Below are 13146 nucleotides of genomic sequence, written 5' to 3' on the forward strand. Positions count from 1 at the left end.
ATTTTGGACAAAAAGAGAACCAAGGACGTTCATATCCAAAGATCAATAAACATATACCATTTTCCTTAGTTCGAAATACTTTAGGAACAGAAGCTAAATTCAATTCACGAAGGCTTCCAACAAGAATTTGTTAATCGTAGCAACGTAAAATTTTGCGGTTCTAAAGGAGTATGGTGCAATCTTCTCCAAGAATATTATACGGAGTTTTTCCTACTCCATGTATGTTAAGGCTATCCCTTCTTTATTTTCGGCATGATCCAAGTTATACAGAAGAAACGAGCAAGCACACAGTTTTTATAAACAACCCTATTCATAGAAATACTAGGGGTCTTTGTGTTCTTGATTCCCCATGTGACATATTATTATATCTTCTGTTCATGGGTCTCAAAATAATACACAGTTGAAAAATTTTATCCGGAAAGAATATTAAGATTATCACATATTTTTCATGCATTTCATTCATTTATACATGTACATTAACACATGACCAAATGGTGTTATATACGCGTATATATATATTATATGTATGTATGTATGTATATATGTATATGGGATATGGGAAAAAGGTTACGGCGTTATATACGCACCACCACCTGATCAGCTGGTATACGTTGATGATTTTGCCCACAGTGGCCGAGATGATATGATGGGATGCCCTCAGAGGCTTGATGATGTTATGAATATATGTATCCATGCATGACATGACATTCATACGCATATACATGACACTATAAGTATTTCATGATTTATTGAGTTGTCTAGACTTACAGGTTGAGTCATGTACTTTATATTTCTTCCATGTCTTTTAGGTACTTATTTATGTGCCTTACTTACTCGGTCCATTATTCGTACTGACATTCCTTTTGCTTGGGGACGCTACGTTTCATGCCCACAGGTCCTGATAGACAGGTCGAGAGTCCTCCATGTAGGCTATCAGCTCAGCGGAAGATGTTGGTGCGCTCCATTTGCTCCGGAATGGCTTGTTTGGTCAGTATGATTTAGACACCTATTGTTTTGTATAGCGGGGCCCTGTCCCGACCTTATGATAAGTATGTACTCTTAGAGGCTTGTAGACAGATGTCATGTATACGGATGCTTGTATGGCCTTGTCGGCCCATGTTTTGAGTTTACAAATGATCATGTTGGCCTTATAGGCTCGTATGTCTCGTATGTAAGTTTTTATATCAAGATGGGTCATTCTATGCCGGGTATTTTCCCATGTTTTATTCTATTATCTCACGATAGCCTCTCTGGCTTATTTACCTATGATAGTATGATAAGAAAGATACGTTATGTAAGTACTCAGTTGAGTAAGGTACCGGGTGCCCGTTGCGGCCCATTGGTTTGGGTCATGACATTAGTTCTGTGGTTCCTTCATTATCTTATTCTGTGCTTTGTTTTGGCCATCTGAAAGCCAAGGCCACTGAGGGTCTATTGTTCGAACTTTCTCTTGGTGCAAGCATTGCCCGGGGTTCCTTGAAGCTCTTTGGGAACTTTGACGCATTGAGGTTCTAGGTTCTTGTTGACTTTTGTTCTTTATTGTTGTTAGTTTAACTGGTAAACTACTTGACATCTTGCAGTTTCATCCTTATGTGTCTTTGATTTGCATGTGTTCTCATCTATGAAGTTAATGGCTTAATGTGTTTCTGGGTTACTTTTATGCATGACTCTGTTAACTTGGAACTTGATTTAAGTCTCTTTAGCATTTAACTTTCATCTACTGTTGCTGGTTCTGAGATTGTCTAAGTCTAACTGGGCTAATCTGACCCTCTTAAGCTAGTTTAACTAGTGTGTTAGTGCCTAAATGTTCCTAAATATGCCTACTTGCTTCGTCCTGAATCTCTGTAATGTGCTTTACATTTTATTGACTTGTGTTAGAACTCCCTTTGCTAACTATGACATGTTTCCCTGTTATTTTTATCACCCAGCATGTTCACTCGATTTCATACCCCCTTTTAAGTGATTGTTTGAGGTTTTAGAATAGTCATATCAATTTGTTGAACTGCTTCATGATATTAGGGTAAATCTCTGACATAGCTTGGACCTTCTTTAGTTAATTAGTCTACTGTGTCAATGCTAGAATACCTACTTGTGCTATTTGACATGAGTCTGCTTTCCCACGCTGCCCTGAATCTTTGAAATGTTTGTCTTGCATCTATAATGTGTTTTGGTCAGTGTTAAGGCCTTTTTATCGATTTTGATCTTGTATCCCTATTATCATGTCCTTCAAAATGTCTTTGGCTCACCTAATCCTTGTTATTGTAGTGACTACTTGATTTGTCATGATGTGTGCTCCCTATCATGTGTCTATGCAATCTTGCTTCCTGATAAGAGTTAGCATGTTTATCTTATGACACTAAGATGTATACTTAGCATAATTTAGACCTCTTAGGTCTTCAACTTGCTTGGTAATTTCTGACAATCTTGTAAACTTGTTTCCCCCTAACTCTTTCAATATGTGGTTGTTGTGTGTTAATTTACTAAGTGTTGAAATCCTGTTGAACCTGTTTCTGAGTCGTGCTGAACCTCCTCCTAAGTCTTGTGACCTGTTTGCTTAGTTGCTTTGTGTTATCAACTTTTTCCCCTTAACCATTGTCCACTCTCTCTCATTTGTTATCTTCGCTATTCTGAACCTGCCATTATGTGCCGGCTGAAAGCCAAGGCCACCAAGACTCTTACTACTGACCTTCCTAGTGCGAGCACTGCTCGGGGTCCAACTAACACCCTTGTGAACTCTGACACACTAGGGTCTAAGATTGTTTTCTGGGTTTGATTGGCTATGACTTCTGGGCTATGGTGAAGCATGTTGGATATGAAATTGAAGGCCTGGTAGGGCTGGGTATACTTTGGGCCTATCGTAGGTCCACTATAGTTATTACTATCACTTTGTAACTTATTACTAGGCCTGTAATAATTCTATAATAACAATTGGGGTATTAGTAAATTTGGGAAAATGGGTCTATTCTAATGTTTGCATGAAAGGGTAGAAATCCTGCCAATAGGATATGAGTGTTTAATGTGCTCAATATGCTTTGCTTCAATGTATTCTGATAGATAACATGCCTATACGACATAAATAATCTCATCTGCTCACTTGTCTATTTTCATACATTTTTAACTGCCTATCATAATGCAACACGGTAATTCTTTATTCATAATATTCATGTTAGATACCATGCCTATAGGAATATTCTGTTATTCCCATTATACTGCCCGCCTAGAAAGCATGAACGGATAAAGAACAAGTTTCAAGCGCTCATTCTTAGAAATCCTGCCTATGGGACTCTATCGCTCACCTAGGAAGTATGTTGACAAAACGCTGGTAATTGAACCATCAAACTGTCTCACTGCCTTATTTTGCAAACAAATTAGGAAGCATGCCTATAGGATTTGTAATATTTGTCGTGTTAAGACAACAATACTGCCTGCATGTTTAAAATTCAAAATCACATAGAAGTCATGCCTATAGGATTTAAGGACCCTATTTCGTATTAATTCTAGAACTTGTCACCTGCTTTATGTAAAAACGTGATTGCGTGCATTTGTTGCTTATATGTGGAGGCCAACTTGAGCCATTTGCTGACCTTATGAGTAGTCCTACGTGTTTTTGAATGTCGCTTAGATTTATCATTTTGAGTCGCCTGAGTAAGTCTAGAACCACCCAAAATAGAGGTCCAAATGCCTCCTGCGCCATAGGCATGGGACAGGTAGTGCACGTATAAGGCACGGTTTAGAATCAACTAGTGCGCTTTAGGTAACAACTTAAAGATAGTAATCGGGTAGCAGGAGATGATAGTCTGTGCCCGCTGAAACACCCCATCTCGAGGGAATTACAAAGTATTATTTATGTTGCACGAGGTGATCCTTTAGGCTAAAATATTTAGAACCCCCCCCCCCTCTTGTCTTTAAATCAATTATTTGTGTTTAATAAAACTTCCCAAACTTCTTGCTTTCTTTGTCTTTGTTTGTCTAAATAATTCATATAATCCGAGTTTGGTCGGGACCCACAGTTGTGGACCTCGAAGAGTGCCTTACACATTCTCTTCGAGGTAATTTGAGCCCTTACCCGATCTTTGGTGACGCAAACTGGTTAAACCAGGATTATTTGCAAATAGGTGCCCTAACGCACCTCAAACCCGTTAGGTGGCGGCTCTCTCTTTTAACACCTTCCTTAAAAGAGTTGTCACATGTCAAAACCCGATTTTGCGAGAAAAAGGGGCGCGACAGCATGGCGACTCTGCTGGGGAAAATTATTAGGCTCTTACCATAGCAAACTAGGTCTATATGAATTAGTCTTCTCTGATAAACGTGTCTTTATTATTTTTGTTGTTACATGAATATCCCACTCATGTTTCCCTTTTATTGCTACCTGTACACCCTTTTCCCCGTTTTCCCTTTATTTGAATCCGCATTAATATGCAAATCTTTGCTCAATTTGGTCATAACATGCGTTTTCCTTTAGACATTTTTTTAGAATTGCTACATCATGTCTCTCCCCACCCTCACTCCCTTGTTTACTTTATTACAATTTTCACATTGCGCGAACTAACTTCTTCCCTGTTTTCCTTTCTTTTTATGTCTTTATGTTTCATTCAATACTGCATTTACTGTTTTCATCATGCAAAATATTTGACAACGTGTTATTTTATCTTTGCATAAAGCATGCTCCACATTATATTCCACTCGTGCGTAATTAATACCATAGCGGCGCTTGATGAGTGTCCGCGCTCTTCCTAAATCACCCTTTAAATTTGGAAAGGCTTATTTGCGGTAAAACTAGTCGATCAGCGGTGTAGTCGACGATCCCGTGCCTTTCCCTCTCAAGTTGTCCGCTTGAGGGTATCGATCTAGACTCTTATAAAAACCCCCACTCTAATATTGACTGTGCATGCATCATGTCCAAACCTAGTATGGGTTAGAACGCTGTCCCCGTAATAACTCGCTAAGATAAGCCTTGTCCAAAGTCCGCCGAGATTTTCATAATCCCAATGGGCACAATCACAATCTGTGCATTATTTAGAGGAAACGTTCCAATATGTTGATCATTAACATGTATATTGCCAAATCTGGAGGGGGAAAGGGCTAACTTTATTTGTTTTGCAGAAATGAGGCACGAAGTCCCCAGGTTCGACATGGTTCAAAATATCCCACCTTTGCTGCTAGATTGTTGGGAAAATCTCTCACCAAGTGACAAAAATCATGTGAAAAGAGTCCTCGGAAATTTACCCTCCTTGTTAGACATTCAGCCAAACAATGCATTAATTGAGGCCGCCACCATGTTTTGGGATGAGAAGAGAGCCGTCTTCCATTTTGGCCACATAGAAATGACTCCCCTTTTAGAAGAAATAGGAGGCTTCGCTGGGTTCCATGGGATAGCCCTGGTTTATTGGTACCGGAAAACACACTTCTCGAGGTTTCTTAAAAGTGATGGGTTTTAGGAAAAATGATGATTTAGTCTGTCTAAAGAAGGCTTACATACCATTCGACTTCCTTATGAGCGTTATGGGCACAGCAAGTCATATCGCCTTTATTATGATGAATTTGCCATCACTTCTTTGAGTTGGACTCACCGTCAAGTTTTTGTATTCATTGTCTGCTTTCTGGGGATGCTAGTATTTCCGATACAGGGAGAAAGGATCCACACTTGCCTAGCTATGGTCACTAAGACCTTAATGGAGGGGATTGAGGGGTAAACTTACACTATTGTCCCTATGATTTTGGTTGAGATGTACCGAGCTTTAGACCGTTGCAAAAAAGGGGTATAGGCATTTCAAGCATTGCAATCTGTTGCTGCAAGTATGGTTGTTGGAACACCTTCAGAAAGGAGAATATCGTCAAGAACTTCTGCGACGACCATGGAATGACCACATAGCCTATCACCATCCAAAGAGAATGACTTTATCCCAAACAGGTTTGCGCAACCGAAAAATGCTGTGAGCTGGGTACATTTCTTTAGCAATTTGACTGATGACAAGGTACATTGGATGTTTGAGTGGTTACCTAGCAGTGAATTCATCATCAGGTCGAGAGATACTCCTCATATAGTGCTAATCGGATTGAGGGGGATCTATCCTTATGCTCCTATCAGGGTTATGAAGCAAGGTAGGAGAAAGCAGGTTATATCACGAGTTTCCAAAATGGTTCAATACAAAGCAGACTTCTAGGGGAACGCCATTCCATTCAAGAGCATATATGGCATCAAAAGATTATTGTGGAAAAAGATACCATCAAGCCCAATCAATATCATGCCGACCATGTGCACTTCTATCCATCATGGTTGGTAGATGATATAGCGGGAGATGTCAAGCCAGGGATCAATCTGAAAAATAGGGTTATAGACGACGCTGCTGAAGCACAAGTCAAATACGGGAGGTTGCGCAAAAGGGTTTTCGAGTCTGAAGCCAGGCATTTGGAACAACATAAAGTGGACATGGAAGCAATCAACGAGTGGAGAGAAATCACTACTAAGTCAACAGAGAGGTTGGAGTATTTGGAGCAGGGGTTGATGGAGCTTGAGGGAAAGATGAGGAAAAGGATCTCGGACTGTCAGAATGCAGAGGGCAACGAAGGAGGGCATCTAGCAAGGTCGTATCTGCTGCTGGACATGCGCGACCTTGGGACTATGATTGATGGAGCCAAGAAGGCCAAGCATGGAGAAAGCCCCTCTGGGACTTTGGAGAAAGCCAAGAAGGCCAAAAAGATTAGGAATGATGTTTTTACTTGCTTTCTAGACTCGTTTTAGACTTTGGTTGTAATAAGGCAAATGCCATTAGTGACTCTTTGTAATTATTGTCGTTTTAGTAGAGATTTGGTCCATTTACCACATTAATGAAATGACACAGTTATTGCATCGATTTTCTCCAAATCTATATGTCGCTTAGCCCTACCTCGGGCACAATGAGGTCCCCCAAACTAGGACGCGAATTTATAATTCCACAATATGTGTTTAAATACCGCAAATATCTTTTTAAATACTCCTTACTAACTTGTTTACCTTTTTGTTTTCTTCTTTTCTTTGTTTGTTTATTCCCATGCCCTAAGGTTGGTTGGTGCATACTGGCATCATCAGCATATCTTACCAGATCTAGAGGTCTTCCACCTCCTCCTCCTCCAAGTGATCCTAAAGTCAAGGGAAAAGCCAGAATAGATAATATGAGTGGTATCAGGAAAGACAATGCTACGCATGCAGAGAATGTCGAGACTTCGGATGGTTGGAGTACCCCGGCACAGAATGACGTGTTTTTACTGTTAGAACGGAAGATATTGGAGTTACAAGGGGAACTTGAGTAGGTTCGGAACTTGGCAAACCTTTCCCTTACCCTGAACGTCTCCGACGTCAACCAACAAAACGCCCAATACCCAGCACCTCCCCAGAACACACAAAACCAACAAAATCCTCCCGCACCTCATCAGTATGCCACACCTCCTCAAAATCCTAATCCTCCGCCAGTACCAACCCCTCCACTACATCATCACCATCCGACCCAGTATCCACAAACCACCACCTACCACACTCCTCAAAGCGCACCACAACCCACCCCTGATCCCCAACACTCAACTAACGACCACCACTACGCCAAAATTCCTTGAGTCCATCAAAGCAACCCCATATACGTGGAAACCTTACCCCACACTCCACAACAAACCCTATACATACCTAAATCTGCCGAGAAGGACCTGCTCATAAAGAACATGGCGGAAGAACTCAAGAAACTTACTAGTCGAGTCCAACGTGTTGAAGGCAGTAAATGCGTCGAAGGTTTGAATTATGAGGATTTGTGTATTCAGCCGGACGTGGAACTACCAGAGGGTTACAAGCCTCCTAAGTTCGAAATGTTCGATGGGACAGGTGATCCGAAGGTACACTTGAGAACATATTATGACAAGCTCGTAGAGGTTGGTAAAGATGAAAGAATCCATATGAAGATGTTCATGAGGAGCCTCACCGGAGACGCCCTGTCCTGGTACATCAGCCAAAACCTGAAGAAATGGGTTAACCGGGTAAGCATGGCGTCAGATTTTATGGATCGGTTCAGGTTCAATACAGAAAATGCGCCAGACGTCTTCTACATTCAGAATCTTAAGAAGAAGCCAACAGAAACTTTCCGCGAGTATGCTACTCGATGGAGATCAGAAGCGGCGAAAGTAAGGCCAGCACTGGAAGAGGAACAGATGAATAAGTTCTTCGTCCGAGCTCAGGATCCACAATATTAAGAGAGGCTGATGGTTACTGAAAATCATAAATTTTCTGACATCATCAAGTTGGGAGAAAGAATAGAAGAGGGAATTAAAAGCGGAATGGTAACAAATTTTAAGGCACTATAGGCTACAAACAAAGCCTTGCAGTCGGGCGGTATTTCTAAAAAGAAAGAAGTAGGGGCAGTGATGGTATCCTAAGGTCCGAAGTCTCCCCTCACATACCAAACACCACCACCCACATATCATCCTTCACCTCCCAGATACAAACAACCCGCCACCACGTATCATACCTATAACACTTGGCCAGCATACTACCACTCATTACTAACCCGCTAAAACTACTAAAAACCCAAACCAGATTCCGACCGCAGACCGCCCAGACAATACACTCCTATTTCTGAATCCATCGACCAGTTGTATGATGAGACTAAAGGATTCCGATTATGTCACTCCCATTCCCGTTTTTACCATGGAAAACTCCTCTTAGTGGGTCAATCCAAACAAGATATATGCCTACCACTCGGTCATGAAAGGTCATACTATCGATGAATGTCGCACTTTAAAGGATAAGATCCATACATTGATTGACACCAAGGTTATACAAGCAAAAGAGGTTGCACCTAATGTCCACAATAATCCTCTCCCAAATCAAAGGGGCGAGGGGGTAAATATGATCGAAACTGATGAAGAATGGGATCCGGAAGGATCAATCGGGCTCATTCGTGAAGGGGATGAACCTAAAATACCTCTATTCATTCTCACACCTATTGTGGTGCAGATTCAGTCACCAATTGAGGTTGAAGTAACCACACCGACCCCGTTTGAGGTTGAAGTAATGATGCCCTCAGCTACACCAACTCCGTTTGAGGTGGAAGTGACCATACCCTTCACCATGACGGTAGCACCTACACCATCCTTCAAATTCAATGCTATACCTTGGGACTATGCTACAGAGGCAAGAAGGAAAGGAAAAGGGAAAATAGAGGAAATAGGTGCATCACAAGGCATGACCAGAACTGGTAGGGTTTACACGCCCGAGCATTTAGGAGGAACAAGTAAAGAAGCCGCTTCCAAATAGCCTATCATTGAAACCGGCCCAGATGATCTTTGAAGAAAAGTGCAAGCAAGAGAGTATTTTGTGGTTTATCATCTGAGCAAAACCCCTGCTCAAATATCCATTCTATCACTACTACAGAATTCTAAGGCGCATAGGAACGCATTGATGAAAGTGTTGAACGAAGCCTATGTACCCAACAACATCACTAGCGGAGAAATGACCAACATGGTAGGACAAGTGTTAGAAAGCCACAAGATCACTTTTCACGAAGACGAGCTACCACCAGAAGGACTGAGTCACAACAGGGCACTGCATATCACAGTGTAGTTTGAGGATAAATTCATCACCAGGGTCCTGATAGATGGGGGTTCGAGTCTCAACATTTGTCCATTGACTACATTGAAGAGGTTGGGTAAAGGTTCGCATGAGATACGAGCAGGAACTATGAACGTAAAAGCATTCGATGGGTCCCAAAGGGCCAGGATTGGGAAAATCAACCTATGTTTGCAGATGGGCCCGACTTGGTTTGATGTTGAATTTCAAGTATTGGACATATCCGCCACATACAATCTGCTGTTGGGACGACTGTGGATACATGCTGTTGGGGCCGTAGCCTCTACGCTACACTAGGCCGTGAAGTTCGAATGGAATCATCAGGAAGTAATCATCCACGGGGATGGAAGTAATCCCATTTATAGCAATCAAACTGTTCCAGTTGTCGAGAATAGGAGGAAGTTGGGTGGAGAAACGTACCATCGCATCAAGCGCATCAATGAAATTGAGAAAGACAAATGGTGGAGTAATAAGATTGAAAGCATATTGTTATGGACAAGGTATGAACCCGGCAAGGGTCTAGGCAAGAATCTCCGGGGTATCACTAAACCAATATAACTAAATCATCATGTCACAACCTTGGGGCTTGGATACCAGTACACCTGGCAAGAGTATGATGATTGGTCACCGCCATGGCGTAGTCCTTGTTACCCTCTTGAACAACCAATACCGTATTTGCGCCAGACATTCCAACAAACTGACATGATATGAGGATCTGAAGAAGATGAAGCTTTAGATGGCCTAAAGAACCTATTTCTGGATGATGAAGACATGGATTGCAGTGCAATAGTTGAGGAGGAGGAGGAGGAGGAAGACCTTACCATTCAGACCGTGGAGAAAGGGACTATCCTCAAGAACTGGACTGCTGCACCATCCCGGGCCCGTCGAGTTCCTGGGTAGCCTGGCAATTAGCATGATCTATTTTTAAAAGCAATTTTAAGCATTTAAGACATTTTTAGTATTTTGTTTTGAACGTATTTTTTTTTTTTTGAAATAATTGCTCAAGTCATCGAGTCGTACTTGTTTGATTTTTCAAGATTTATTTAATGCATTGATATTTTAGTATTCATTATTATCCTTTACATTTCTCTACAACATTATTATTACTTATCCTATTGAACCAACAACTGTGACATGTAATTAGACAACGCAACAGAAGGATAGTGATTCAGAGGAAATAGAAGAAGAAGATCAAATACCTGAGGAAACTGTCAGAGAAGTGGAAAATATTGAGAACAAGCCTAAGCCCAATTTGGACGAAACTGAGATAGTCAATTTGGGAGATTCAGAAACAGTTAAAGAAACTCGCATAAGCATCCACTTGTCACCATTAGAGAAAGAAGAGTACACCCGCTTCCTGAAAAAGTATGAAGACATCTTTGCATGGTCCTACGATGATATGACTGGTCTGAGCATCTCCATAGTGGCTCACAAGCTTGATTACAAACAATGGCACGAGAAATTACCATTTTCCTTATTGGGTATCGTATCACAGTCTGCACATCAACCGGAGCAACTCCCCACATGTTGGTCTACGGTACTGAAGCTGTCATTCCCGCCGAAGTCGAAATTCCTTCTTTGAGAATTATACAAGAAGCTGAACTCAGTGATGCAGAATGGATAAGAAGTCGCTACGAACAATTAGCTCTTATTGACGAGAAAAGAATGAATGTGGTATGCCACGGTCAACTTTATCAAAACAGAATGTCCAGAGCTTTCAACAAAAAGGTCAGACCCAGATAGTTCACACCGTGGCAGCTGGTGCTGAAGCGAATCTTTCCACATCAGGATGAAGCTGTGCGTATTTTCCAAAAACTTTATTTCTGTGACAGTCAGATGTTACCCGGGGTAGCTCAAACAGAATCTCAAGATAGGAGCATGGGCAAGCAGAAGACAAAAGCATGAACCAACCTTCCCCACAAAATCACTATCTTCATAACAACAAAATTTCCAAACGCAAACATATCTCCAGCTAAGAAATACTCTGCTACCACTCATTACCTCGTCTTGCATGAGGCTGAGAATTGCCTCCCTAATTGCATAAGGCTAAGCATTGCCTCCCTAATTGCATAAGGCTAAGCACTGCCTTCCATTGCATGAGACTAAGCCCTGTCTCCTTTCCTTGCATGAGACTAAGCCATGTCTCCTATTTTGCATGAGGCTAAGTATTGCCTCCCTAATTGCATAAGGCTAAGCACTGCCTTCCGTTGCACGAGACTAAGCCATGTCTCCTTTAATTGCATGAGACTAAGAACTGTTTCCTCTTCTCGCATGAGGCTAAGCATTGCCTCCCTAATTGCACAAGGCTAAGCACTGTCTTTCCTTGCATTGAGACTAAGCATTGTCTCCTCTTCTTGCATGAGGCTAAGCATTGCCTCCTCAATTGCATTAGGCTAAGTACCGCCTTTCCTTGCATCGAGACTAAGCATAGTCTCCTCTTCTTGCATGAGGCTAAGCATTGCCTCCCTAATTGCATAAGGCTAAGCACTGCCTTCCGTTGCATAAGACTATGCCATGTCTCCTTTAATTTCATGAGACTAAGCAAGTCTCCTTTTCTTGCATAAGGCTAAGCCCCGCCTCCTCAACTACATAAGGCTAAGCTCTGCCTTTGCTTTCCTAATACTGAATGCTATGCTACTTGAAATCTAGCACTATCTTATACAAGACTAAGCTCTGTCTTGTTTGGCTTCTTATATAACCCAGCATCAAGTCTTTGCAACATCGCCATCTCGTCCAAAGGTACCATAGTCCGAAGGCATCATCCTCATAGCCTGAAGACACCATGTCATGGCCTGAGGATCTCTCAATATTGCACATCATTATTCAAATGCGTCATAGTTCAGAGGCACCATTTTCATTGCCCGAGAACATCATTTCATGGCCTACGAATCCCTTATCCCACAATTCATGGCCCAGGACGTCATGGTCGAAGGACATTATCCTCACCGTCCAAAGACAACCTTCATGGTCCAAAAGGAATTTGCATCATGTTTAAATTCTTGCAATAACCCATATATTCGCATGCATCGTGTTTTAAGTTTTGCAGGTAATCCGGGAAGGAACTGTTCTTCAAACGGGAGCAATCTTCGCTCCGGTTTTCGTTCATAACGTTCACATCCTGCAATTATTTCAAAAGGTAACTGATCATCATCAATTCCCGCTTCTTACTCTATGACCGTTCAAGTATTTGCTCATTGATATAGCCATGAAATTTCAAACTCATATTCACGACTTTACATAAATTCATCTGATAATGTGCTACCCACAAAAACCCTTTCCGAAATACACGACCATTCTTATAACAACTCCATCGGTTTCGTTCACCGTTGGATCCAGAACTACACACGGCCTGATTCCCGCAACACCAAGGATATGTAGGCAACTCAGGAACCAGGGTTCGGCCCCCATTTTTTAAATCACATCATCCCACATTCAAGTCGGCCAAAATTGGTCATCATTTTCTTTACCCGATAACTCTTTCATCATTCCCGGGTAAAGAGGGCCAGCTGTTATCCACTTAGTAATTTATTTAAAATTGGAAACCAACTAGTATATAT

The sequence above is a fragment of the Nicotiana attenuata genome, unplaced genomic scaffold (assembly GCF_001879085.1).
Source record: "Nicotiana attenuata strain UT unplaced genomic scaffold, NIATTr2, whole genome shotgun sequence".
In the NCBI taxonomy this organism is placed as follows: domain Eukaryota; kingdom Viridiplantae; phylum Streptophyta; class Magnoliopsida; order Solanales; family Solanaceae; genus Nicotiana; species Nicotiana attenuata.